This window comes from Lynx canadensis, chromosome D1, assembly GCF_007474595.2.
Source record: "Lynx canadensis isolate LIC74 chromosome D1, mLynCan4.pri.v2, whole genome shotgun sequence".
NCBI classification, from domain to species: Eukaryota; Metazoa; Chordata; class Mammalia; order Carnivora; family Felidae; genus Lynx; species Lynx canadensis.
In genome coordinates, this window is record NC_044312.2 from 69,807,739 (window position 1) to 69,835,361 (window position 27,623).

Genomic DNA, 27,623 nt, shown 5'->3' on the forward strand with positions numbered 1-27,623 from the left:
CTCTGGCCTTGTTGCGTGAGATCTCCTCTTAGCTTTCTCCTCCTTTCCTTTGCGTCTGATTTCTTTTTTTTTTTTTTTAACGTTTATTTATTTTTGAGACAGAGAGAGACAGAGCATGAACAGGGGAGGGGCAGAGAGAGAGCGAGACACAGAATCCGAAGCAGGCTCCAGGCTCTGAGCCATCAGCCCAGAGCCCGATGCGGGGCTCCAACTCATGGACCGCAAGATCGTGACCTGAGCTGGTCGGACGCTTAACCGACTGAACCACCCAGGCGCCCCCTTTGCATCTGATTTCAAACACCGGGCCTGATCTGCCCAGCCAGGGCAACCCTGATGGTTTCAGCACATATGCTCACATATCTGCCTTCCCTTTACTCCTAAGATTATATCCTCAGCCCATTCCATGTGGCTCCCTAGTTTTGATCATGCTCATTTAAGATGGCTGCATAATATTCTATCTAGGGAGTGCCTTCAGTAAGCCATGAGTTTGTTATGGGGCATTTCACTTGCTTTTAATTTTTGTTCTTTCAGCTAATGCTACATTGGCCATCTTTGTGTATTGCAGAATGATTTTATTACGTTGGCATTTATCTAGCTAATGGCAGTGGCCCAAGATCACACAGAGAATCAGAATTTCTTTTTTCAAGAAAAATGTCGTGAAGATATATTTAAAATTTACTTTAAATGCTAGGAATGTTTTTGTTGTATTTTCCACGAATGAAGAAGCAGGGTAACAGTAATGTGAAATGAGATATAAGTGAAAGGCTGTGTATTTACAAGTAATACATGACTTGTTGTTTGTTCCTAAGTGTAGAGGTGAGCCAGTACACTCTCTTAAGGAGTAATTTATCTGCTCAAATTGAGGAATTCTGTATCCCTAGATTTTTGATGCTTTGATTAAAACAGTAAAATAAACAGTGATCCCTTGTTCACGATGTTTTTAAGAAATCCCCTACACCTGTTGGGATGAGCACTGGGTGTTGTAGGGAAGCTAATTTGACAATAAATGATAGAAAAAAAGAAAAAAAGAAAAAAGAAATGCCCTAAAGCAAGAAAAAGTAAATGGGATTTTTGAGGGGGGAAAAAACCTCCAGTGTCTCCTTAAACCAGAATGAGCCTGTCAGGAAGTGCGCCCAGCAGTGGAAGCTAAGATCGTCCAAGACCATCCTGCTGTGGAGCCAAGTGGAAGCAGGTTGCAAACTTGCTGAAACAGTTTGGTTTTTTGTTGGTCATAAGGAAATAACCAGAATGAAACCAACAAACCAGTGTCAGTGACTTGGTTCTGAGTGTTCTTTTTAGCCTGGAATCCATGTGGCTTTGGGGTGACGGGGAAGGCTTCCTCTGCCCAGATGATCTGTCGTTGCTGTTTCAGTCTCTGGTTGATGATTACGTGGACCATTTCAACCGGCAAATGTCAGCTGAGTTGCCAGGAATAAAAACTGGGGAAGAAAACACCCAGTGCCCCCTTGTTTCTGAGGAGCCCACGAACTGGGAGTGGGAAGGACAAAACAAGTCTAAAATTGGTGGTCCTTCACTGGAGACTAAGAAGAGAGTCCTGGGGCAGTCAGCTCTACTCTGTTAGAGAAGAGAGAGGGATTCCATCTCCTCGGGAGGCTAGGGCAGGGACGGGGGTGTCAAGAAAGGTGTTATGGGGGGGGGGGAGTTGCTGTTGTCAGCACTAGAAAGGACTGGCTGAGATGGGACTGGACAGTCCCAGCAAAACAAAAAGGCTGACAGAGGAAATGGAGGTGGAAGGACATGGGGATATGTTTGGGGTTTGGCTGAAGCAGTGTTGCTTTAGGGCGTGTATCAGATGCCAGACTTGGGTCTAAGCACTTCCTATATATTAACTCATTTAATCCCTACAGTGACCCAAGGGGGGCGCTACCATTGCCTCCATTTTACAGATGAAGAAATAGACATAAAGTAACTCATCAACTGCTCAAGATCGTCCTGCTGTAGAGCCAAGATCAGACCCAGTTGGTTTGGCTCCAGAATCTCGGTTCCTAACCACAAAGCTGCCACGCCTCTGATATAGGGGGAGAACAGACACTAGAACCAGAGGCTTGGAGTGCCAGTGATTAGGGGTACCGAGGTGGGAGAGGGGTCAGAGTGGAGATGAAAGGGATTATAGGGTGGGGATGGGGGAGTTTGCTGAGAGCCGAGGGGCCACAGGAAGAAAGAGCTTCTTGGGGCGGTGGGGGTGGGGTGGGGTGATGCTTTGTCTACAAGGCCCAGCACTGCAGCGTTCCACCAGGTGAGATCTAAGAGCAGGTCTGATCCAAGGTCTCCACGGGCGGGCCTCTGGAGACTGCACCGTGCTGTTCATTCTGGAGGGTTCTCTATTTTGAAGATGGCGAAGCAGGCACAGGCTTTGGGTATCATTAGCCGTGTCCTCGTGTGGGTAGGAAGAGATGAACATGACAGAGAGGGGCAGGTGAGAGCTGGCATTGCTAATTTGGTAAACCCGGTGGCTCTTCTGCAGCCTAATGATGTCTGAAAGCTGTTTTCTATGCCGAGGCCCAAGCGTGACTCCCTTATCTGAATGCTGTAGCAATTGCTATTTTTCCTGGGAAATTGGGCCCATGTGGGCCCTGTGTGTGGTTTATTTGAGTTCCATTTTTATAACCTTATTACCTTGTCCCCATGATGCAAGGGGCCTCTCTTTTCTGGAGCTTTGCTCTGAAAATTGTTTCTTAAAAGGTACAAAGTGATCTCTCATCATTTGGGTGGCGTTCTTTCCATAGTAGCACTTTTCTGCAGACTGTGTGCACGCTTTTCATCACCCCTGACACCAGTTGTCATGTTTTTCTGATCGTTGGCAATTTACTGGGATCTTTTAGGCAGTTCTTAAATCTCACTACCTAGGTGTTTGTCACGATTTCTTCCAGAAGAGTTTGTGCGTTTAAATATCCATTCAACTTCTGCTGCAAAGTATGGCTCTCCCGATGACCTTGCTAGGGCCTAACACCCAGTCTTGTCCTCTGGCCTTGAGTTGATAACAATAGCAATTAGCATTTATGGAACCTGAGCTGTTATTAGGCACTGTACTGAGGGATTTATGTAGGGATTCATGTTCACGATCTTAATTATTCCCGGTCTCGATAAAGAAAGTGCTGTTACTTCCGCCATTTTACAGATGAAGAAAATGAGTATTAAAGAGGTAGAGTATCTTGCCCCAGGTTGCACAGCTAATAAATGGCAGAGCTGGACCTCAACCCAGGCCCTCCTGACCTTGGAGCCCATGTACTTCATTCAGTCAGTCAGTCAGTCAGTCAGTCAACAATAAGTGATTGTTCATAACATGGCCAGCACTGTTCTAGACCCAGGGGATACAGCAAAGGAAAAAATAAAAAGCAAAAATTTCCTGCCTTTAGTTCACATTCAGATTTGGGGGGATAGAAAACAAAATAATAAAATACACATTATCCAATATGGTAATAAGATTATGGTGAAAAATAAAGCAAGGAGGTTGGCTAAGAAGTGTTAGGAGAATTTTAGAGTAGTCAGAGAAGGTCTCGTTGAGAAGGAGACCAAACTCTTAGGTTAAGTAGCAAACAAACCCCTGAATCTCAGTGATATCAACCCAAGAAAACATTATTTCTTGTACAGAAAAATTCCAGTTTGGCTGCCCCTTCTTTGTGGTTACCGAGGGACCCACATTCCTTATATCTTATGGCTCTGCCCTCTTTAAGGCCCTCAGATTGCTTTCCATTCAGCTGGAGGATGAATAAGAAGAGAGATGGTCTTGTGGGGAAGTTTTTGTATTTTTATTAAAATTTTTTTAATGTTTATTTATTTTGAGAGAGAGAGAGAGAGAGAGAGAGAGAGAGAGAGAGAGAGAGAGAATCCCAAGCAGGCTCTGCACTATAAGTGTAGAGCCCAATGTGGGGCTCCACTTCACGAACCGCAAGGTCATGACCTGAGCCAAAATCAAGAGTCCGATGCTTAATTGACTAAGGCACCCATATGCCCCTTGTGGAGAACTTTTTATGGGCCAGTCTGGAAGGAGCACACATCTGTCCCACCCTTTGGTGAGAACTCAGTCACATGTTTACTTCTAACTACAAGGGAGGCTGTTGGGAAATAGAGTCTAGCCATGTGCCCCCAAGAAAAAAGAAATGGGCTTTTGTGAACTTGTACCATAGTGTATACTGTAGCGAATGAAGTGAAGAAGTGAGTTGTGTGTTTAACTGGGGAAAGAGCATTAGGGTATAGGAACAGCAGGGTAAAGATGGCCAGGGTGGCTGGAGTGCAGTGAGCAGAAGACAAGGAGGGGGGTGGTAGGACAGAAAGCAAGAAGAGGAAAGTCCACATGGCAACGAGGAAGTGTGAGGAGACCAGGTTGAAAATGAGGGTTCTAGCTTGGGCAACCAGCTAAGGCTGGGAAGACCAGGAGGAGTCTATGGTACAACAGAACGGGTGCCTTCCAGGCATTTTAGAGCACATCTGGAAGAATGGACTAACTGTGCTGTCCTTCAGGGAAGCCTCCATAGCATTAAAGGTCTGGCTGCTGTGTAAAAATCCAAGGAGCACACATTCCAGGCAGAGAGAAAAAACAGATATGGGAAAAACACAGATATGGGAAATTTATATGATGTGCCTGTTGGGACTTCTGCTAGTGGAGGCATAAACGGGGAGTTACTGGTTCCGTAGTCGGGCAGGATGCTACAGGAGTTCGCAAAAGGAAGGGGTTCCAGAATGGGAGTTGATGCTGCCGTCTGGCTCCCTGTCTGCTATTCTTTGTATGTTGGCATCAGTCTTTCCTACTGCAGATGGACCGTGCTCCTCGTGGGGGCACCACTGCTGACAGACCCAGTCCAGCAATTGCAGTGAAGGGACAACTCCTTTCTCTGCATCTATATGTCAGTTCTAGAGCAAGTCTCGGCCTGGCTTAGGTTGGATGTTGTGCCTGTCATTGCAGCCAGGGAGTGGAGTAGTCTAATCGGGCTGGACCATTTGCCCACCCTTGTTGGGGCCTTCATGGTCTTTTTTAAGAAGGCAGAAGAAAAGCATCTATGGAAAATAAAAAAAGAGTCTTTAGCATGGTTTACTGTACTATGTTTTGAAGAATTTATGGTACAACAAGGTAGGAACTCTTTGGGGAGTTTTAAACAGAGGACTTGATCATATTTAGGTTTTTAGGTTTTATTAAAAGTCATTGCAGACACTGTGTTTGGGTTTGTGGTTGGAAATAAATAAGTGAGTAGAGGTTAGGAGGTTGCCACTGTAGCTCTAAGGAGAGCCGAAGAGACCTGAGCCAATTAAAGCCCTTAGTTGTGTCATTTGGACTTCACCTCCAGCCGTCCCACCGGTAAAGAGGAGTTGGAGAAAGTCTAGAGACAATGAGGCAACCAGGGCTTGGTGACCAGCTGGAGGAGGCAAGAAAAAGAGGGGCTTAAGGAGGATCCCCCCCCCACCACCAAGGGGGGGTAATAACTATTCTCCAGAAGGCTAGATTTATCTTTGGAAACCAGTTATTAAGTGGTAGCAGACTTGACATATCTTATGTGCTTCTTGAGAAATGTGAGTGCTGTTGGCTTTTTGTGGTGCCTCAACTGGAAAAGGAAGCTGACTGATTGTATTTGTCTCCCTTTAAAGTTTCCTTTCTTTTTGCAATCAGATAATAGGAGCCACAGCCAGGACTGCCATTTGACAGATGGATGGGAGCTGGGCCCTGGCCCGAAGACCTTTCCTCCCCCCATGCCTGCCCCTGGGCCTGCAGGTCTACTTTATAAACATTCATCTCCTTGGCATTGGCCTTGCTAGGAAGGCTTTTCAGGATTTTAAGCAAAGAAATGACCTGTTCTGACTTACGTTGTGACCAGTTCCCTCCTGTACTGGGAATAGACTGTGGATGAAGGGAGGAGTGTTACCAAGAGCCAAAGCACAGGGGAGGGGTGGGGGGCAGGCACACCTGTGCAGGGGCTGTTGTAATCAGCTATGTTGGTAATGGTGGAGGGGGTGAGAAATGGTCATGTTCTGAATATATTTTGAAGTACAAACCAATTTTGGTGAGGATTGGATATGGAGCAAGAGAGAGGAGACAAGAATGACTCTATAAACGTTTTGACCTGGGCAACCTGACGAACGTTGTCTTTAGCCTGATATGGGGAACACTTGGAGGAGCAGGTCTGGGGGAAGGCCAGGGGTCGGCACTGGACATGTTAAGTTTGGGACATTGAACATGACTTACACAGAGCTCCTATTTGACATCTTACTTGAAGCGGGCAGTTGGATATATCCTACCAGTCAGGAGTTAAAGGAGAGATCCGGGCTTGGAGAAAAATCTGGGCATCCTCAGCATACAAATGGTATCTGAATCCCTGACATTAGGCGAAATCACCGAGGGGTGAAGGCATACAGAGAAGAGATGAGAATGAGGCCTGAGCCCCGGGACACTCTGACATTGAGAGGCAAGGAGAGAAGGAAAAACCAGCAAAAGGAAAGAACAGCCAGTGAGAAACAGCAGGCAGAAAACAAGAGTGCTGTCCTAGAAGCCAAGTGAAAGGAGTCGTCAAGCAAGAGGGAATGGTTTACTGATATCAAGAGCTATAAGACAAAGACTAAGGCTTGCCTGTTGGGTCTGGCAACATGGAGGACAGGCCAAGTGCATGTTCTGGACCAGCGCTTAACCTCTCAAAAGAAGTCACAGTTTGCCCACTGAAGAAGAATACAGTTGTGCAAAACAGGATTGCTGTAGATTGAAAGAAATCCAAGAACGATGAAGACAGTGCCATGGGCGTCTAGTGCTATGGGACAGCCCTTCTGGCTTTTGTGAGGAGGGTTGAGGTCAGATTCATTCATGTCTTTATCCAGCATTTATTCATTTCACAAAAATATACTGGGTTTCAGAGACTGGGAGTAAGGGTTGGGGGAAAGGGAGAACGTGGAGTCATCATTTAATGGGTATAGAGTTTCAGTTTTGTGGAAAAGAGTTCTGGAGACGGATGGTGGTAATGGTTACACAGTAACACAAATGTGTTAATACCACTGAGCCATATACCTGAAAATGGTTAAGATTATAAATTTTCTGTTATGTATGTTTTAACACACACACACACACACACACACACACACACACACACACACAAATGAGAGAGAGAGAGAGAGAAAAAAAAAAACAACTTATTGGCCCCATCATGAACTTGGTCTGGGACATAGTGTTTGAAATGGATGGCATTTCAATAGGAGATAATTTGGAGGGAAGGGAAGAAGGACCTCCAGCTGGAGGGAATATAGAGAAGGCCCGCTATCAGGCCTGTTTGTCTGGATTGTGGGGTCAGTGGGGGAGGCCACTCGAGCTGAGGCTCTGGACTCAGGCTGGGCCAGTTCGTGCAGGCCTGGCAGCCTGCTTACGGAGTTGGGCTTGCCTTCTTAGATTCTGGAAGCCTCTGAAGGCTCTCTGCCCAGGGGAGTGTCATTCCAAAGGTGTGCATTTAGACCATTAATCTCATGAATCCTTCCTGTTAAGCCATTGCTTATTAAAAGCAGTGGGATTGAGGCATGCCTTTCTATAGGGAAAATTGTGATCAAGCAGAATTTTCAATACCCAGGCATGTGGTAATGAATTAAGTGGGTTGTTTTTCCTCACATTTTTACAAATATTTATTGAAGACTACCTAAATGCCCACAGCGTTCTAGGCAGTGGGGTGAGAGTAGGGGTAAATTTAACAGGCCTCTTCTCTTGAAAAGCCTAGACTCTAGGGACCCCCATTCCTAAATAAGAAATTATGCTCCCACCACGTGTCATGTGTTGCCATAAATGTCTCGCCATGGGAGAGTTCCATGGGAACTGAGAGGGGGATGTGCCCAGCTTGCTGGGGACACTGGGGAGGCTTCTTAGGGAAAGACTGTCCAGTGGATTTGAAAAATGAGCACAATTTTCTGGGCAAAGTAACAGAAATGGGCATCCTGAGAGGATGGTAAATCAAAACTTATTGGGGGCTGTAAATTGAAAGACGGTGTATAAATAGCCTCTCTTAAGCTGAACTCTTATTTCGTTGGCTTTAGGTGGTGCTGGCTAGAGTGCACGCATTTGGACCCAAGCTTAACTTTTCAAATGTGGAATCCTAGGCCTTCACTGGTAAGTTTGTTTGATGCCTTCTTACCAAATTATGCTGTTGAGGATCGGTATTTGGAATAAAGGGCAAGAAAGTTATCATTGGCACAGCTCTGTGGAGGTTACCAAGCCTAGACTCTAGAGAAGCCTGTAGTACATGCAGAAGGGATCCACAGGAGAAGTGAAATTTCACTGTAGGTTTATGAAGTAGATGCTCTGGAGGGGCATCCAGGAGGTGTAAGGCTCATGGCACCCAGGCTCATGGCAGGGCGGGCTTTGGCTGGGTTTTGAAGGAAAAATCCGGAGAAGAGTGAAATAAGGTTTTCGGGTTTGAGAAAGTGGGCATAAGACACAAAGACAGTGGGCTCAGCAACAGACCCACAGGAGCAAGAGCTTCAGAGGAGTCATGGGCCAGACCTTTGGCAAGAGATGATTGTTCTAGACCAGGGTCAGCAAACTTCTTCTGTAAAAGGTCAGACGGTAAATATTTTTGACTTCATAGGCCATGCGGTCTCTATCACAGCTACTCCGCTCTGCTGTTGTAGCATGAAAGCAGCTATGAATGAATGGGCACCGCTGGGTCCCAGTAAAGCTTTATTTACAAAAACAGGTGGTAGGTAGGATTTAGCCTGTGGGCTGTTGTTTTCAGACTCCTTCTCTGAACCCTGAATGTCAGGCTAAGGCACTTGGACTTTGTCCTGGAGGCAGTGGGAAGCCATTGAGGTTATTTTGGGAAAAGAAGTGAAATGGCAGAAGCGACACGCTCGGACCGTTCTTCTCATAGCTGGACAGGAGGCATGGGGCTTGTTCAAAGCAACAGCAGCAATCTGCGCATGATGGCATGTGGTTAACAGTGGTGAAAACAGGGGCAAAGGACCAATAGAAGAGCTGTTGCAAAGGGAGATCCATAGGATTTACAGTCTTCTTAGACTTTAAGAACAGGAGCCAAAGAAAATGGAAGTTTAAACTTGGTGGTTCACAGTGGCATCATTGGCACATGTAGACATTGGAGACTGAGAGGGGTAGTTGGTGCATCTGGTTTTAGATACACTGAATTCAGGATGACAGTGGTTCATCCACAGGAAATGTCCCGTAGACAATTGGAAGTGCAGGGCTGAAGCTGGGACTGAGAGGGTTTGGTCTGGAGGTGTGGAAGGGAGGCCGTGGGATTAAATGAGTTCTCCCCATGATGAGCGGAGAGCTGAGCCTTGGGGAATGTGCATAATTCCAGATGGAAGAAAAAGGTAGAAGAGAACCAAAGGCCAAGGAGGAGAGAGTCCCAGGAAGGGAAGAGAAGGGGGCAGCAGGGACCATGGAGAAGGAAGTTGAAGGAAGGCTGCTGACTTGGTGACACGTTGGTTACAGGTGGCCTTGAGGAACAGGATGCCACAGGAGGAGAATGGGGGATGAAGGCTCCAGGCTGCACAGGGTTGGACATAAATGAGGGATAAAGAATCGAAGACACTAGGAAAATAGACCACCCATAGAGAGTGTGGGCCTTAAAAGAAGGGAGTACACATTTGCATGTCGCAGTTACCTTTTCTTTAGCTCTGAGGCAGGCACAACATGCTGCGACCGGTGCTCTTTTCCTTCTCTGGAGCCAAGCGGTGCTTGGGGGTTTGTGTGCACCCTGGGCTGGTGACTGTGTTCTTATGTGCCCTTGGAGGCGTGGTGCTCACGGCTGTGCCGCAGCTTGCACACGGAACCCAGCCCATGTCTGGACTCCTGCCAGGAGACAAGATGCGATCTGTCGGCGAAAGAGTTGCATTTGCCACAATGGAGGGGAAGAGAGGGTAGACCAGGAGACTCAAATGAGACCTCTTACTGGAGGGTCGGCCCATGTATGGGAGTTTGAGATACGTCCTCAGGTCATCCGGCCAGGTTATCAATTTGTGCTCTGAGCATTTTGAGTGTACGTTCTTTGGTTTGGATTCTAAGTCACACTTGGCTTGGTTTGTGTGAATGTAGCAGTTTGAGATCTGGGAACAAAGGCAGCAGGTGTAAGTGGTTCAGAGCCACCATTTATGGAGCCCTCGGTAGGTCCCCAGCACGGTGCTGGTGCTCTACAGGTGTCGTTTTAGGTCCTCTCTGCAACAGCCTCCAACACGGGGAGTTCGTTTTCTCACATCAGTAGTGAGGAAATCAGATCATAAAGAGGCTGAGTAACCTGCCCAAGGTTACAGGAGATTTGAACCCAGATCTGACCCCCGGGTGACTCTGCTTCCTGTTTTCTCTCACCTGAGTCTGGAATTACTCCTCCCACTTATGTAGAAGGACTAGGGACAGACTGAGCTATGCGGGTTAAATATTCAGAGCCTAGTGTGGGTGTTTCCACTTCCTAGGAGTCTGGTGAAAGGGTGGAGGAAGTGTGGGATCTCTGCAAGAAATCAAGACCAAACCTTAATCGCTTTAACTGTTTCCCCAGGTAAAAATTTCCTGGGTTGGAGGAACTTGGAGAAGGTTGACAGTCGTGGGCTTGGAAAGGAAATACCACTGGAAGGCATGACAGATTTCAGCCCTAGCTCTGCGGCAATTATAATCGACTTTTTGTTTAAATATTTGGTATTTGTCTCTGCTCACCTTCAACTTTAAGCTTTGAGGGCCAGGTGTTTCCCCCCACACCCCCAGCATCTATCATGGCTTGGGCATGTCCTATGTGCTCAGTGAATATTTGCTGTTTGTAATGAGCCAAGAGGCTTGGGACAAGGTGCTTAACCTCTGTGTGCCAGGCACTGACTCTTGGCACCGTGGCTGTAGAGGTGACACGGCCTCTTGTCCTCATGAGGCTACTCCTGAGAAGATGTTTCTAGTAGGGGAGACAGACAGAATAAAGGTATGAGACGTGGTGTGTAAGGTCAGGCAGGCGTGATCACGCCCTGAAGTAAAGTAAAGGGAGAGGGTGGCCAACAGTTTAGTTAGGGTCATCGGAAGGCCCCACCAAGAAATGAAGTAAGACAGTGAGGCTGTTGGGGGAAAAGTCATAATTCTGTTTGAGACTTCTACAGACGTCAGCTGAACTGTCAACACTCCTAAATTCTTTTGCTGGGCCGTGGCTGCTAACACCTAACTGCTTCCATCAGTGAGGACTCCCTTTTCCGGCCCCTCGTCTGTGGCCTCTGAACTGTCTCTTCCCCTCCTCGGTAGGTGCTCCCTCGCCTCGCCTCGCCTCGCCTCACCTCACCTTGCCTGCCTCTCCAGGTTCTCCTCCAGCCCCAAAGCCCTTGCCTCCACAGCCTGCTTTGCTAGTGTTCTTTCTTTTGTCCTTAGCTTGGTAGGGTTTTGCTTGGTCCCTTTCTCATCACCGCGAGAATTCTCCCCGGCGGAGCCTGTGCAGTGCTCCTTTCTACCCTGCAGTCATCCAGAACTACATATCCAGCACAGAACCTCCTCCTAGGCTGTGCTGCTGGCTGCTGTCCGCTGCCCGCGGGCACCTCAGGCCCATCCCTGCCCCGCGGCCAGGTGCGTCTGTCTCCCTGTGTCACCTGCCGTGCCTGGGACTGCAGCCCCAAGTTGCGTCTCCTTCACGAGTCGTCCCTGCCTTTGTCCTTTCCCTCCGCTGTCCTGTTCTGTGGGTGACCATCCTAGTAAAGAGTGTGCCTTCTCACTTGTCCACTCCCTTCTCTTCCCTCCCTACTCCTTCCCTTAGGACTCATCATTTGGATTTCTTTCAAAAGCCTCTTAATTGCTCTTCCTGTGTCCATTTTTGTCCTCCCTCATTCCACCCCCACACTCCTTATCAGCATGATGTTTATAACTCACACATCTGATCATGGCTTTCTTCTGCTTAAAGCTCTCCAAGGGCTCCTTATTGCTTGCAGGATAAAACCTAAGCTCCTTGGTAGGCCTTCAGGCTTTCATGATCTGGCCTGTGGGCACATTCCTCATGTATTTCTAACCTCGGCCCAGCCTCCCACCGGCCATCACCTCTGGGCCCTCTGGGGAATGACCTGTGCCCTGCTCCCCATTTCAGTAGCTCAGTTCAGGTTTCCAGTCTTCCGGACACCTTCCTTCCCCCGTTGCTCCTCTCTCTGACCTGGGGACGACCTTCCTCTTGTCTCCCACAACACCCTGCATTTCTCTCTTCCAAAGTGCTTATCAGCACACTGTTGATTTACTACTTGTTATGCTCAGTAAACTGAGCTCCTTAAGGGTGGGGACCACACATGCGTGTGCGCGTGTACACACACACACACACACACACACATACTTGGTTCTCAGTACCAGCATAGTACATCCGGCTCAGGAAGTGTGTGTTGAAGTAAGGATAGTAAAGTCTGTTTGCACAGACTTAGAACGTGATCAAATGTACTTGAAATTGGAGGTTCATCGGCCATGGCGTTGGGCAGAGCCACCCGCCTGTCCCCTCAGCTTTGAGTGCAGGAGGCATTGCTCTGGGTGTGGGTGTGTGGCCGCCTGCTGTGTCTCCCAGCATGCTGGGGCCTCAGGAATGTAACTTCCTTACATTCGTTGCCCCTGACTTTCAAAAAACTCCCTTGTCGATGGAACAGTAACAGCAATTCAAAATGAAAAATAACCCATCAAGGAATGCTCAGGAGTGAGGTCTGCCCAGCTTCAGCCCGGGTGAATCCCAGATTTTCTAAATTAGCCAAAATGACGATTCTTGCTAACCGCTGACAGGTTTTCTTCCCCATCACCTAGCTGAGAATACTTGTCTGGCTAGGGGGTGAGGACAAGCTAGCAGTCCTTTGTGGACACGCCCGGGGGCTTCTTTATCTGCCCTTGGAGCCCTGTAAAGTCCTCGGTGAACACCGACGAGTGGCGCAGGAAGAGGTTCAGACCCCGCAGATGCCAGGTCAGCGTCTGTACTCCCCATGGGAGCGGGCACAGCGCACCCGGGCGCTAGTCAGTACGTGCTCGTGTTTTCACGCGGGGCCATCGGCTCAACGCTCGTTTCGTCCTCTCCACTTCCTAGTTTTGCCACAGACCTGGGGAATTGTACTGAACGTGCAGCTTTTGCGTGGGGGCTCACGGCAAGCTGGGAGTGCTTCCTAGAGGAAGTAGCCGTTCTTACCATGGAGGCATCCTGCTGACCAGGGTGCTCCAGCTGGCACTTGGAGCTGCTGTCCTCATCCGGAGGTGTCCTCAGGGACTTTTTAAAAGCTGCCCGCCGCATGGATGCATTTTCCTTTTGGTTTATCTGGTCCATGCCCACTCTGTGCCTTCAGACCTCCGCTGATGTGCCGCCTCCTAGGAAGCGTCCGCTGACCTCCCCGATAAGAAACCTGGGTCTGATCGTCACCATCACCGTTCTCGTGACATATCGCTTACGGCTCGCTGGCTGTTTGGCAAGCCCAGGCAGAGTGCTTGGCGGGCAGGCACGTGGTGGCAGGGCCTCGGCAGGTGTTGGCTGCGGCAAGTGTCATCATTATGATCCCACACGCCCCCTCTGAGGGGACTGAGGCCCAGGTCAACACGGGACATGCGAGCGGGGGTTTGCCGCATGTGCTGACCAGGTTGGCGCCCTTCCCCTTCCCTCCTGCACCGCGGTCCCTCTGCCATGCGTGCCCGCAGCCCGCACTCCCGCTCATTTGCAGTGCTCGCCACAGAGGCCGGTTTTCGTTTACTTGTGTGGTTGTAGATCGGTGAAGGTTTGCCCCTCCACTGGGCAGCCCGGTGAGCCCAGGACTGTGGGGGTCTGCCCTGTAGGTAGGTGTGCCCCACGGACTTGCCCCACAGCCTGCCTGACGTCCCGCTTTTTCTCCCTGCCCCCTGCACCACGGGCATCTGGCGAGATGGGCCACAGGGGCTCCCCAGGGCCCCCACACACTTTAGCCGGTACCCCTCACCTGTTTCCATGTCAGAGCCGCTGTGCTGAGAGTCTGTGCCTCACTGGGATGCCTTTGTCTCAGACCCCCAGGACCACTCCTTTTGTCTTTTTCTCCACCTCCTCCCCCTTTTGTAAGGAAGTGGACCCTGTTCTCCCCTTAGGATAGAGCCAGCACCTTCCTATGGCCCTGCACACACTCTGGGGATGGCTCTGACCACCGAGGGCCATCGTGATCTGTGTGCCTGCCTTCCTTGTCCTTCTGGCACCCCTGGGGACCAGCCGTGGCGTGGTGTCTGTGGCAGGGCAGTAGCTGGCATAGTCAGGGCCGAGGGGTCTGTGGAATTGGGGAAGGGAGCACAGAGGTTACCACCTTAAGGGCAGCTGCTGAACGATGCAGTTTGCGTGTACGTGTACCTGTGTTGGTGAGTATATGTGTATGAACGGGGCTGTGTGTGTGTTTCTTGCTCCGTGTTTTTGTTTGCATAATTTATCCTTGTGCACATTGGAGACAGTGTCTCCCTCTTTCATGGGTCTGGTATGGGGCCTCGAATAATAGATATTTCATAGCCGTTGGCTAAATAAATATTTTCTCCTTTCCCAAGCTGCAGGCGCCTCCCCTCTCCTCCACCCGCCTCTTTGGTACCTCAGTGACCGTTTCACAGGGTTGTTGTGACTTGTCAGCACCCGCTTCCCAGACCCTATTCAGACAGCAGTGACGTGAAAGCCCCATCTAGACCCCAGCAGGCCTGGCTACCCTCCTTAAGCTGGCAGCGAGGAAGCCGGTCCGCCAGGGGCACCTCACCAGGCCTCCGGGGCCCTGTAGGGCCAGGCTGGCTGAGCCCGGAGTGATTCATACCAGTTTTGAGTGGGAAAAATAAAAATAAAAAAAATGGCTTCTGACCAAGTGGGGAAAGTGGGTGTGGGGGAGGAGCAGCAGAAGGACCCTGGCCACGCCTTGGGTACACTTGCCAGCAGCAAATTGAGATTGGCTTAGAGCACGGGCCCCAGCAGACCTGCTTCAGTATTTCAGCTCTGTGCCTGCTGATGGTGTAACTCAGACTGCCCACCCAAGTTCTGTAGGCCTCAGTTTCCTCCCCTGCCGCACGGGATGGTGATCCTAGTGATCACCTCTGTGAGGCTCGTGTGAAGGGGAAATGAAAATGTGCTTAGCCCTGGCATGTAGCAAATGCCAAATAATCTGTTATCATTGTCGCTTTTGAAAAGTAGTGTCATTAGCAGTAACTGTAAGACGACTTTGGACGAGATACAAAGTCTACGATGCAGTTAAAGGCTCCGAGGAGTGAGCTAGTGCTTCAGAAAAGCGCTTTGTGAGTTGCAGTTATGTGCAGATATTGTTATTAGCACAAATATAGCTGTGACTTTTTTGGCTTTGGGAAAAATGAGCACAGTTTTCTGATGTTGACTCTTAAGTCTTGGTTGAGTTTGGTTTTGGTTCTGGAGGGAGATTCGTCAGGCCTCTCTTGGAATCTTGCCCAGAGGCTGCATGACCCACACTGGTGCTCCCGGATGCCGAATGCCTGAGTGACACCTAGCATCTGTACTTGATGTTGTTATTTTCGATGTCCTACGATAAACATAGTCGAGTAAGTTCTTGGAGATTCATTGACAGTAAATTGTGGAAATTTCCTCTGGACCTGGGAAGTTCTCCCTCTCAAGTGCTTCATGCCTGGTATAGCCAACAAATTTTAACAATTTCTTCAGAATTTGACCCAGACAACTACCATTGTTTCCTCAAGTACGTTAGAAATATTTTCTTACTTATCAAACACTTGACTCTCGTTCCATATTATTTGCCTGCCTCCTCCCATCCTTCTAAAAATTAAATTGCACAAAGATGACCCATTAAGAAAATGTAGATAGTTTCAGGCTGAGGTTGAGAACTTGATTCATGGGCTGCATCTGGCCGGCAGATGTATTTTGTCAGTGCTCACGACATTGTAAAACTTTGGAATATGTGGCCAACACTTGACACGTGGTAGATATTGTCTAGAAATCTGGATTTCTAACCTGCGTGAAAAATCGGAGGTCTGATGGCATTGGGGAAGAGTGGCGGTCCCTCCTCCAGTGGCTTCTCTGGCTTGCCCAGCCCTGCCCAGCTGCTCACCCTTACCCACCCTTGCCCAGCCCTGCCCAGCTACTCACCTGGCCTGCAGGTCACGGACTGGGCGGTCTCTCCTAAACGTAACCCAACACCTCGTAGACACTGAATTGATTTAGGATTATTTTGTTTCATCAGCAACTTTGGCCATAGATAGGAAGGTTACTTCACCCCATAAGCTGGGATTTTATGAGAACCCAAGTGACTATAGTGTTTTACATAGGCCCGTTTTGGATTTGGGGGAGTCACCGTCTCTCCTCCCCGTGGGATTTCCTCATTAAGCAGTTTTTAAGAACTCTTCAGTGGAGACTCAATCAGTCAACATACAATGTTGGGTAATGCAGGATATCAATTTTGATGGCCCCTATTTAAGAGAGGCTGCCAACAAGTGAACTTGAATTCAGTAATTTATGATGTTATAAAATTTGACTAAGACACTTAGTCCTTTTTATTAGCCAGCTTGTTGAAATAGTTGTAATTTGGTAGAATTCTTATTGAAATAGCTGAGGGATTTGAGATTCTCAGTCCTGGAGACGATCCCCACCTGTAGTCTTTTCCTAGGCAAGCCCAGGGGTGTGCACAGGGCCAGTGGCCACAGGCAGAGATGGAGAGGCTGTGCTACGTCCCGGGGTGCTTACTTTAGGGGAGTGCTTGCAAGCACTGGAATTTTAAAAATTATCATCGTTGTATGACCTTTTAGGGCTATTTTTGTTTGTTTTTGTCATCACAAAGGAGTCTACACTTGTAGCAGATTCAGACAACACTAAAGTGCACTCGCATGAAGGAAGGAAGTCTTCGTGACTTCTCCACCTCCAGCCTTCTCCACCGATGGGCAGTTGAGACTTTGTTGGGTATAGTCCTGGACTTTTTCATTCGCTTGTGTTCCTTCTACCTCCTTTGCCCTTATCTCCAACATACGCACTTTCACTTTTGTTTTGTAAAAATGGAATTTCTCTATTTGTACCATCCTGTAGCTCTCCTTTCAGTGGCTGACTGTCAGTGCTTATGGTCATCTTTACAAGTCGCTATGTACAGGTAGACGTGCCTTATGTTTGGCAGCCGTACTCCATGGTATGGATACATTTCAAGTTTGTTTAATCGTTCCCGTGCTGGTGGACACCCAGGTTCTGATCTTTTGCCATCGCCACGGCTGCTGATGTGGGAATTGTTGTACGTGCTTGTGAACTTTTACATGAGATTTTCTGTGGCATAGGCACCAAGAAGTGGGACTTCCAACTTAAATAGTTTGAATTTAAAATTTGAAACAACACAGGGGCGCCTGGGTGGCTCAGTCGGTTAAGCATCCGACTTCAGCTCAGGTCATGATCTTGCGGTCCATGAGTTTGAGCCCTGCATCGGGCTCTGTGCTGATAGCTCAGAGCCCGGAGCCTGCTTCAGATTCTGTGTGTCCCTGCCTCTCTACCCTTCCCTTGCTCATGCTCTGTCTCTCTCTCTCAAAAATAAACATTAATGGGGCGCCTGGGTGGCGCGGTCGGTTAAGCGTCCGACTTCAGCCAGGTCACGATCTCGCGGTCCGTGAGTTCGAGCCCCGCGTCAGGCTCTGGGCTGATGGCTCAGAGCCTGGAGCCTGTTTCCGATTCTGTGTCTCCCTCTCTCTCTGCCCCTCCCCCGTTCATGCTCTGTCTCTCTCTGTCCCCAAAAAAATAAATAAACGTTGGAAAAAAAAATGTTAAAAAAAAAAATAAACATTAAAAATTTTTTTTAGGGGCGCCTGGGTGGCTCAGTCGGTTGGGCGGCCGACTTTGGCTCAGGTCAAGATCTCGCGGTCCGTGAGTTCGAGCCCCGCGTCGGGCTCTGTGCTGACGGCTCAGAGCCTGGAGCCTGTTTCAGATTCTGTGTCTCCCTCTCTCTGACCCTCCCCCGTTCATGCTCTGTCTCTCTCTGTCTCAAAAATAAATAAACGTTAAAAAAAAAATTTTTTTTTAAATTTTTTTTTAAATAAAATTTGAATCAATATTGCTTAATTGCTCTCCCAAAAGGCTGTACCAATTCATGCTTCTCCCAAGAGTATCCAATTATAACTTTAATTATCTAGCTTTCTTTCTTTCTTTCTTTTCTTTTTTTTTTTTTTTTTTTTGCTTAAACACTTAAAACTTTAAAACCTCACAAATACGCCATCAAAATGATACGTTTGTCTTAGTCTATAGGTTTAATTAAACGATTTTCATATTTTGATTTTGGTGATGGTTATCATCCTGCATGATGACAAAAATGTTCCTCAACTGTTGTAGCCAATTGTTAACTATTTATTTAAGGGCTGTTGTTGTGCCCGGTAGCCTTTGGAAGAGGAGGGCCAAGTCACAGCTTCCTGTTCCACAGCTCTCCCAGCACTCCTGTGTTCTCCCTTGAACCATCGGTACGGAGACCAGCTCAGCACTGAAGGAGCTGCACCCGGGAGTGCCGGGCCTTAAGCCCAGGACACTTGGGGAGGGGGGCAGCAGGTGATGTGGTGAGGTACCCCACGATTCCCAGCACCCCTTCTTTACATCTGAACGCCGTTTGACACGGACAGTTTCTTCCCACATGTGTTTTCTCATAGCGTCCCTACGACCTCCCTTTGAAGCAGGCATTCTCCTCCTCCCCCTGTTTATATCTGGGGACACTTAGGCCCAAAGAAGATCTGACTTACTGAGTGTTGCACAGCTGGTAAGGAAAAGTCTCTTGGACGCAGGTCCTCCAAATGCAGTGGAGTCAGACCCCTGTGAGGCTGAGATGTAGCTTTGGGCCTACAGCGCACCATTGGAAGTTTCCTTTACAGGGCTGGGGCTGGAGAAAGGACAAGGAAGTGACATTCCCAGATGTCCTGTGGTCACTTCTGTCCCCAGCTTTCTCCCAGGAGTGCTAACACTTAGGATTGTGTTCCTGAATGCTTCCCCAGTGTTTAGAAAGGATCTGTGAATTCTGGACCAGGGGACTTAACTGATCACACGTGGTCGAGAACTGCTGACCCAGAATGTGTCTTCTTCTCCTTAGACAGGATGGGTCTGGGGAGATGGTCAATTTGCCATTTGCTAACTGTATCTGAAATTTAGAATTCTGTCTTCTCCCGAGGCCTCCTCTCTGTCCCTCTGACCTGGTGCCTGGCTTTTGCTAACAGGTTACCCTGTGTTGGTCAAACCTCCTTAGCACTAACCTCATTATGAGCCTGCAGGGAGATTCGATGTCCAGACCACTCATCCTTTCTGGATGCCTTCAGCTTCACTAGACTCATGCAGGTGGGCTGGTCTACTGAAAACAAGGGGATCTGGAGTCTGACGGACCGAGAATCAAATCCTGGCCTCATCACTTTTACTAGCAGTATGAAACTTTGACCTCACCTCCCTGAGCCTCAGTGTCTCCCTTCTACAAAATAGGGATAATAATTCCCTCATGGGGCATTTTGAAGAATATATGAATTAAGACTCGGAATGTGCTTCTCAAATGTTCAGCATAGAATGGATACTTATAAATATGAGTCCTGGCTCCTTTTCCTGCTGTAGAGAGAAGGTTCTCCTCTGGGGATGCTCCAACCTGCTGGCTGCTGGCTGGGGATCCTAGGGACAGAGGAAGGCCACCAAGATGAATCATACACAACATGTGCTCTCAGGAACTCACTGTTAGGTAGGGGAACCCAATGAGCAGAGACCATGTAACGTGTACATTGTAAGAATCAACTAACAGAGCAAAGATTAATTAACCTCCAGGTGAATGGCGGGGGGTGGGGGTTGGTGGTGGAAGAAATTATCAAGCAAGTAGGGTATTGAAGATTGAATAGGAGCTTGACGGAGAAGAATATACATAATGAATAGGCAACTCTATCCATCAGCAATCAAATGACATTATTTTGTATGTATATATATATATGTTAACTTCATTGACTCTTACCAATACACTGATCTATTCAAATCCTTCCTCTCTCTCTTTTCCTTTTCCCTTTCATTCTGCCTCTCCTTCTCCCCACCCTGCCTTAAGATATTTCAGCGCCTCAAAATTTTTTTTTTAATTTTTTTTTTCAACGTTTATTTATTTTTGGGACAGAGAGAGACAGAGCATGAACGGGGGAGGGGCAGAGAGAGAGGGAGACACAGAATCGGAAACAGGCTCCAGGCTCTGAGCCATCAGCCCAGAGCCTGACGCGGGGCTCGAACTCCCGGACCGCGAGATCGTGACCTGGCTGAAGTCGGACGCTTAACCGACTGCGCCACCCAGGCGCCCCAGCGCCTCAAAATTTCTTAAAGGATTTCTTTATGCTTTGGTAAATCCTCAGAGGGTTGATGCTACTTCAGTCCTGCTAAGTTTTTACAAGAGCTTTGGTGTGGCTACCTTTTCGTCCACTCCTTTTCTCTCCAGCATGAGTAAACCTCTTTTGCTTTCTCAGCAATGAACAAACTCCCGGCCATTTGGTGCTGACTGGGTCACTGCCGTATACCCGGGGCATGGGTCACCCCACTCAGTAGCCAGAACAGCTTTGTGAAACAGGGCTCTTCTTTACAGATGAAGAAAGTAGGCTTAGAGAGGTTGATGTGCTGGTCGGGGAGCCACGGTTCAACGCCGGGCTTCTCCTCCCTGTCCTGTGCTGCTTTCTTCAGTGTCTCGCACACAGTAGGTGGGCAGCGAACACTTGCCCAGAGGAACGAGAAGGCTGCCACACGCTAGTCCGCTCGGTTCACAGGGCTGGTTCTGTGACCTTCTCCGTGCACTCACGGCGTTCTCACTTGGCTTCCTACCTGTTGATGGGGTCCCAGGATCACAGGAATAGTTGGTACAAAATACAGTTTCCCATTCCCCTCGCTTTTTTTGTTTTGTTTTGTTTTAGTTTATTTTGAGACAGTGAGCACAAGTGGGGAGGGGGCAGAGAGACAGAGAGAGAGAGAGAGAGAGAGAGAGAGAGAATCCCACACAGGCTCCGCACAGTCAGTGCAGAGCCCAACTCAGGGCTCGATCCCACAATCACGAGGTCATGGCCTGAGGCGAAGTCAGACGCTTAACTAACTGAGCCACCCAGGCACCCCGTCCCTCGCTTTTATTTCTAGGGCACTTGAGAGCAGATAGGTTGGACTGTTAAAACTTTGTGCTCGGCTTTGCCTGTGCCCTGTAAGAAATGCCTGGCACCGTGCACGCGCAGTGCTCTAGGAGCCCGGCCCAGGAGTCAGGGGCTTAGTGACTCCTCAGTCACAGTGGGTAGATCACATCCCCTCCCCAGAATTACATATCCTTGGCACACTGTGGGGCTGAGAGGGTCCCTAAGGATCCTGCCCATGGTACGATCTGCCGGAAGGAACGCAGGCACTGGATTGGCCAAGACCTGAGTGTGAATCCTGGTTCCTGTCCTTCCTGGCTCTGTGACCCTGGGCAAATCACCTAACCTCTCGGATGCTCGTTGCCTGTGTCTACGAAAGAAGGCAAGTAGGACCTGCTTCCGGGCTCACCGTCAGGAGGACAGGAGTCCACGTACATGAGGGCTGCTTCCTTCCCTCCATCTCTGACTCCTGAGTGCTTTGGTTTTGGACTCGCTGGGGGTTCCTGCAGTGAGACCCGACACATGTTTCTCAGGTGCGGTGCTCACGACACCTCACCACATCCTGAGATACTCGGCTCGTGGATTTCTCAAAGCTCCCGCGTGCTGTTGAGAAACTGCTCGAAGGCAGATACCGTTCTACCACATTGAGCGGTGGCAGTGCTGCGGTGACGCCTGACTTCCCCCCCCCCCCGTCCCCTTGCGGACAACAGTGGCAGTGTCCACCAGCCTGCATGCAGGTGGCTCCTTTGCGTCTCTTCACAGAGAGGAGAACTCCGGTCATTTGGCAAACGTTTGCCGTGCCCAGGCCTTGTGTTAGGAGGCAGGGTGCACAGAGGAATAGTCTTGCACTCACTGCCCTCGGGAAGCTCACAGCGAGGAAAGGCGAAAATAGGGGTGACACAAGGCCATCGGGGCACATGACAGGGCACTGTGGGAGAAGGAGGGGCTTAGGCGCTCTCCCCTGGGCAGTCAGGAGGGGCCTCATAGACAAGAGGTGACTTTTGAGCAAGTCTTAAGGGACTGGTAAGAGTCTACACTGCAGAAGTTTGCAGGCAGAACATTCCAGACAGGAGGAGGCCAGAGCCTAGAGGAAGTGACGCCTGGCCGCGTGTCTGGAGCTGAGGCCAACAGCTGGAGGACCTGGTGGTCGTCGGGACGACGACGCCCTCAGACCTTTCTCCGGAGCCCCAACCCGCATACCCGCTGCCCACTCAGCATCCACGCGTTGATGTTTAATGGGTATCCCAGACCCAACGCCACTAAATACAAGTCTTGGTATTTTTCTTCTTAACAGGAGGAAAAAAGGCAAAATCATAACCCTGCCCCTCCCCCAGCTTCCCCGTTTTATGTGGCAGGACCATTTCCCTGGTTACGCAGGCCCAACATATCGGCATCACCTTGGATCCTGCTCCAAACCTTGCACTTCACGCTGTCTGCGGACAGTTCTTGACAGGTTTCCCATCAGAGTGCACCCTGAAAGCACCGCCCCTCCCTCCCCTCCTCCAGATGCCCCCCATCTCGCAGCAGGTCTCCCTGCTTCCGCTCGGGCCCCACTGCTGCCAGTGCTGCGCGCAATCAGGCAGAGTGACCTTTTAAAAGGTAAATCAGATGGTATCATTTCCCTGCCCAAATTCTCCGGTGGCTTCCCGGCATCCTTGGAATAGACCTGCTTGCCATGGCCTGCCAGCCCCTCTTGCTTCTCTGATCTCTCCTTTTGGACCTCTCTGTTTTGCTCACTCCACTCCAGCCACTGTGCCTTTCTTGCTGTTCCTCTTTCTTGCCTCGGGGCATTGGCCCTTGCTCTTCTCCCCCCGAATCTGTCTTCCCCGACATCTCTGCCTGGCTCACCTTCGCTGCACTCTGTTCTCCGTTCAAATGAGGGCCGGAGAGGAACAGACTTCTAGTCACCATGTTCAAGGACTAAAATGCGCTGTCCAACCCCACCCTTTAGCCGATCCCTCGATCCTCTCAGCTTGCCTCATTTCTCTTTATTAGCATCCGTTGTTACCTGACTTCTGTATCTGTTTGTCTTCGTTAGTGTTTGCCTTACTGCCCTAGAATGTAAATCCACGAGGACGGGTGCCTGCCTTACCTGTCTCATTCACCACTCTATCTCCAGGACATAAAACAGAGCCTGGCGCGCAGGAGGTGATCATCACACATTAGATTGGTGAGGGGGAGAAAAAAAATGAATGAATTAATGCAAGTGAAGACTTTGGTGTTTATTCCGTAGGCAGTGCAAATCTAGTAGACATCTTTCAGGAGGTGAGTGACGTGGTCAGCACTTTTATTTTAGAAAGCCAGCTGGTGGCAGTGTGGGGGCTGGACTGTAGGAGGGGGCAGCAGAACTAGTTAGAGGCAGTTAATTTGGTCCAGGAAATTGATGCTGCGTCCTGCGTCGGGCTGTGGGAACAGAGGAGAGGGGACCCGTGACAGGGTGTGGGGACCTTTGATCGTCTTTGGTGCCTGTTGGGGTAACTTGGTAGAGCAATTCCTTTCTAAGAAACACAGGGGCGAAGCTGGTCTGGGGAGAGCCTGGCGATACTCCGTGATGTTCTTCTCCCCCGGCAGACGTCAGCCCTGGATGCACATTCTCTGCAGTGCCGTTGGCTCTCTGAGGAGCGACTCTGCGGCTCTCCAGACTCCCCCGTTCAGTCTTTCAATAAGAGGGTAGTCAAGATGGCAATGTCAGCGAGGCTGATGCTTTTTCCCACAGACAGGCCCTTTGCTCTTACACACCACAAGCCACACTAAATCTTTGGTTCTCGCTTGCAATGGGTACTTTTCTTCATATTGACTTCCAAAGGAGACTTGCTGTAACAGATCCTCTGCTCTGCCCACGTTCCGGACAGGGTTTACCAATAACCTGGGGATTCGGCATCTCCCTTGCTGCAAACACGCACAGGGACTCTTCTCCCTCGGGTGTCAGAGAGTCGGGTGGTCGGTCAGCATGTATTTGTAGCCCAGGAATAGCCGTGCTGTTTGGCGCTGCCTCTTGAAAACTTTCTTTTGAGGCTTGACTTATTCCTCCTTCCAAAAAGTCCCCAGTCCTCTCCAACGTTCAAAGAAAACCCTTTCATCTCAGAGTAAACACATTCCTACCCATCCTGCTGTGGTGTCCCTTCTCTGTTCCCGAGAATATGCCATCCCAGGCTCTTAAGCCTTGGTCCAAAGTTCCTAATCCTGTTTGTCGAACCCCGTGAAGTGAAATGCTGCACCATCTGTATAGCCAGATGCCCACCTCCCACCATCCTTCTTCTCTCTTCCAAAGGTCCAGATGCCATCGCATTACATTGCATTAATAGCTACCCTGTGGAGTTCCTGTGTGCCAGGTACTGTGTTAAACACTTCCCGTGCATTCTGTCCAACCCTTACCACCCTGCCAGGGTGAGTATTATTAACCTTTTCACAGATGAGGAAGCCAAGGCTTGGCAGTGCAGTGGACCTTAGTAGTTGAGAGCGTGGGCTTAGAGTCGCACAGACCCAGGTTGGAATCCCAACCTCGCAGTGCACCTTGGGCATGCCACTTAATCTTCATCACCTTCTTTTTCCAGATATAGGAAATGGAGATAATATAGAGAAGGTTCATGTGTTGCTGCGAAAATTTAACAGCGTATGTTATTTCACAAGTATATAAGTATTTGCTTACCTTACGCTAGACTTTGTGCCGTCGGTAAATAATAGCTCTTGGTAGATATTGTCTTCGGCATCGTCATCGCCATTGTCATGGTCATCATCCTTGTCTCAAGGCTACGTGGCCAGGGTTGAAGGTAGCCCTGCCTGGCTGTCAAGCCCTTGTTCTTTCTCCTGTCTCACAATGTTGCTCCCAAGTTCATCTTGCCTAAGACACACTGGTCACTAAGTTTGCTCTCTTGGTCTCTTCTGGGCACTGGGCTCAAGGTAAAGTTCAGTAGCCCCCCAGTCCCTTCCAGCCAATGACCTCTTTTCACTCATTGATGTGAGCAGTCCCAGTGGCCGGGCTCTTCAGGCAAGAGCTTGGGCGACTTTCCCTGACTGTCAATGTCATCTTGTCTACTCTGAAAGCCATCTTGTTGTTTATGTTACAGGATTGTCCAAAGAAAACAGGAGAGGCAGCAGAGAGGGCTGGTGGGAGTCCCTGTCTTTTGGGGTCACAGATCAGTTTGTGAATCTAGTGAATTTTACGGAACCTCTCTCCAAAAAATGCACGTGGTAAATACTCTCAAGACGAATATTGTTAATGAGACACCTGCCCCGAAGCCCACCCAGAAATTAATTGTAGCTAAGAAATTCTGTTCCGAAAGGTTAGCTTATGTGGTTCTCTTTAGTCCTGCCACCCCTCATTCACAATCAGGAGGGGCTTTTCTTTCTGTAGGGTGTTTGTATTCACAGGTTGTCCTGGTAGCATTTGGAAAAACCTGTTTTATCGATACGAGTTGCCATTTTCATTACTTTCCCATATTTGAGAAATGTATCCACGCACTAGAGTTGGCCAGTCATTTTGATGGACCGACCTGCTGATTTACACATCAATTCAAACCACTGCCTGCATCTAGCAGACAGGCCGGGGAGGAGTTTTGGCCCAAAATATCATCAGACTAATAGGAATTTTATTGTGATATACAGATTATAAAGGTTCAGAAGCTCAGCGTCAGCAGGGTTCAGTGTTCTAAATTGAGATATATGTAAATCTCTGCTTTTCAATTTTAAGATTTTTAAAATTTCAGTCTTAAAAAGTATGCTTCCTTTCCTTTTTTTTTTTTTTATTCATTCCAATTTTCAAGGTATGGGTATAAAGGGAAGTCAGATTCCAAACACTCCGCAGTCTTCTAATTTGCTTGCAGGCCTCTCCTTGGAAACTTTCCAGCAAATTCTGGAATAAGCTTGCTGTTTCTAACAGCGATAGGAGTCATGGGTGTCACTGCTGATGGCTTCTCCCTTTCCTGCCTGGCCTTTGGAGCCCCACGGAGAGACAGGAATGGACCTTCCATAATGGGGGCCCCAGAGCCCTTCCTCCCGCTCTGGCTACGGGCCTGTGGTGCCGATGCCCTCTGCAGCTGGGCTTTTAGGGCACAGGAACCGAATCTGTCATATGTTAGATCATTTGATGTAAAGCTTTTTCTGATGCGTACTTTTTCCTCTAAAGTTTTTCTCCTTTGCTTTTTCTAAATTATAAAAGCAACAGATGCTCACTTCAAAGCCAGGATTAGAACTTTTCACGCCTGGCTTGGAATCCCAGCTCCATGAACGCATTAGATGTGCAGCCCTGGGAAAAATATGCACCCTCTCTGAGCCTTGCTTTTCTCATTGTTACAGAAGAGGTAATGATTTCCCCTCATACCATGGCCATGAACATCGAGAGACACTGGTACTTCCAGAGGTCTGGCATGGATTCGTTTATTCAATGAATATTTATCGAGCACCTACCATGAGCCAGCCACCATTCTAGTTGTCCTGGAAATACTCGAGAACAGGACAGAGGGGGTCTCTGCTCTCATGAGGCTCACCTTCTAATCAGAGGGGGGCCCAAAGAAAAGACACCATTTCAGAAATTAAGAAATGAGGACCCCCAGATGGTAAGTGAGTTATAGGAAGGGCCACTTTAAAAATCTTTTTTTTTTTTTTTAACATTTATTTATTTTTGAGAGAGAGAGAGAGAGAGTGTGTGTGTTCAGGGGAGGAGCAGAGAGAGGGAGACACAGAATCTGAAGCAGGCTCCAGGCCCTGAGCTGTCAGCACAGAGCCCGACGTGGGGCTCAAACTCACAAACCGTGAAATCATGACCTGTGCCGAAGTCGGGCGCTTAACCAACTGAGCCACCCAGGCGCCCCAAGGAAGGGCCACTTTAGATGGGACACCCACGGGAGACCTCTCTAGTGAGGCTTCGTGTTTTGTGACCCCCAGGTCCCAAACTTTCCAGCTGTAAACAGTTCTACCGCTTTCAGTGTAGGTCCCAGTTTTGAGTTTGGAAAATCTGGCCACAGAGCACCTATCAGTTCTCTTTTGGGAGAACTCACCAATTGGTTCCCTATTCAGTGTTTGAGCCTCTGCAGCTGGATCTGTGGCCTGGGGCCTTTTGCAGGCCTCCTGGGCCTGCTGGGGTTCATGCTCCCCTCGGAGCACTCCCGCAGGAGAGCTGCCACTGAAGGGAGGAGGGAGGGTGATTGGTTTCTAGCCGGAGCCCATTGTGCTTCAGCGCTGCCCTGAGCATTCCGGTTCCTAAGGAACTGGAAGTAATTTCTCTCTCAGTGAGACCGTGGCACGTGGCAATCCCCTGATTTCCTGCATGCAGTGTTTCAAGGGCTGGTCGCGGCCACACGAAAGCTGGGCAGCCGGGGCAGCCCCAGCTTGTGCAATGGCATTTGAGCCCCAGAGCAGTCAACCTGACCGCGTCGTCCCTCGCGGGGTCTAATACGGATTTTTAAATGACCGTCTCAGTCTGCCGCATTGGACAAGAGGGACCCAAACTGATCAGTGAGGAAAGCTGCTGAGTAGAAGGGCAGGCCGCCTGTGACTCACCTGTCATGTTCTTTGCTGACCCACTTTTATTTGACCTTGATTTGCTCAGTGCAGTTAAAGACGCTGTCGTGAAGGCACTTTTGCCGCCTGATGGAAGTCCGGCGTGTGACAGCCCAGATCTCAGGCACACGCGTGA

The 27,623-nt window shown here is 49.1% G+C and overlaps 1 protein-coding gene across 6 annotated transcripts in view; it reads left to right on the forward strand.

The window, feature by feature from the left end:
- Positions 1 to 27,623, forward strand: part of ARNTL (aryl hydrocarbon receptor nuclear translocator like) — a 100,222-nt gene that overhangs the window by 21,653 nt on the left and 50,946 nt on the right. For 5 of the 6 annotated variants that reach the window (XM_030330765.1, XM_030330769.1, XM_030330767.1 and 2 more), the window contains exon 2: positions 8,014 to 8,086. The exons of the other annotated variant lie outside the window; for it this stretch is intronic. The gene's annotated coding sequence lies outside the window, so the exon portion shown is untranslated. The remainder of the gene's footprint in view (positions 1 to 8,013; positions 8,087 to 27,623) is intronic. 6 annotated transcript variants of the gene reach the window in all.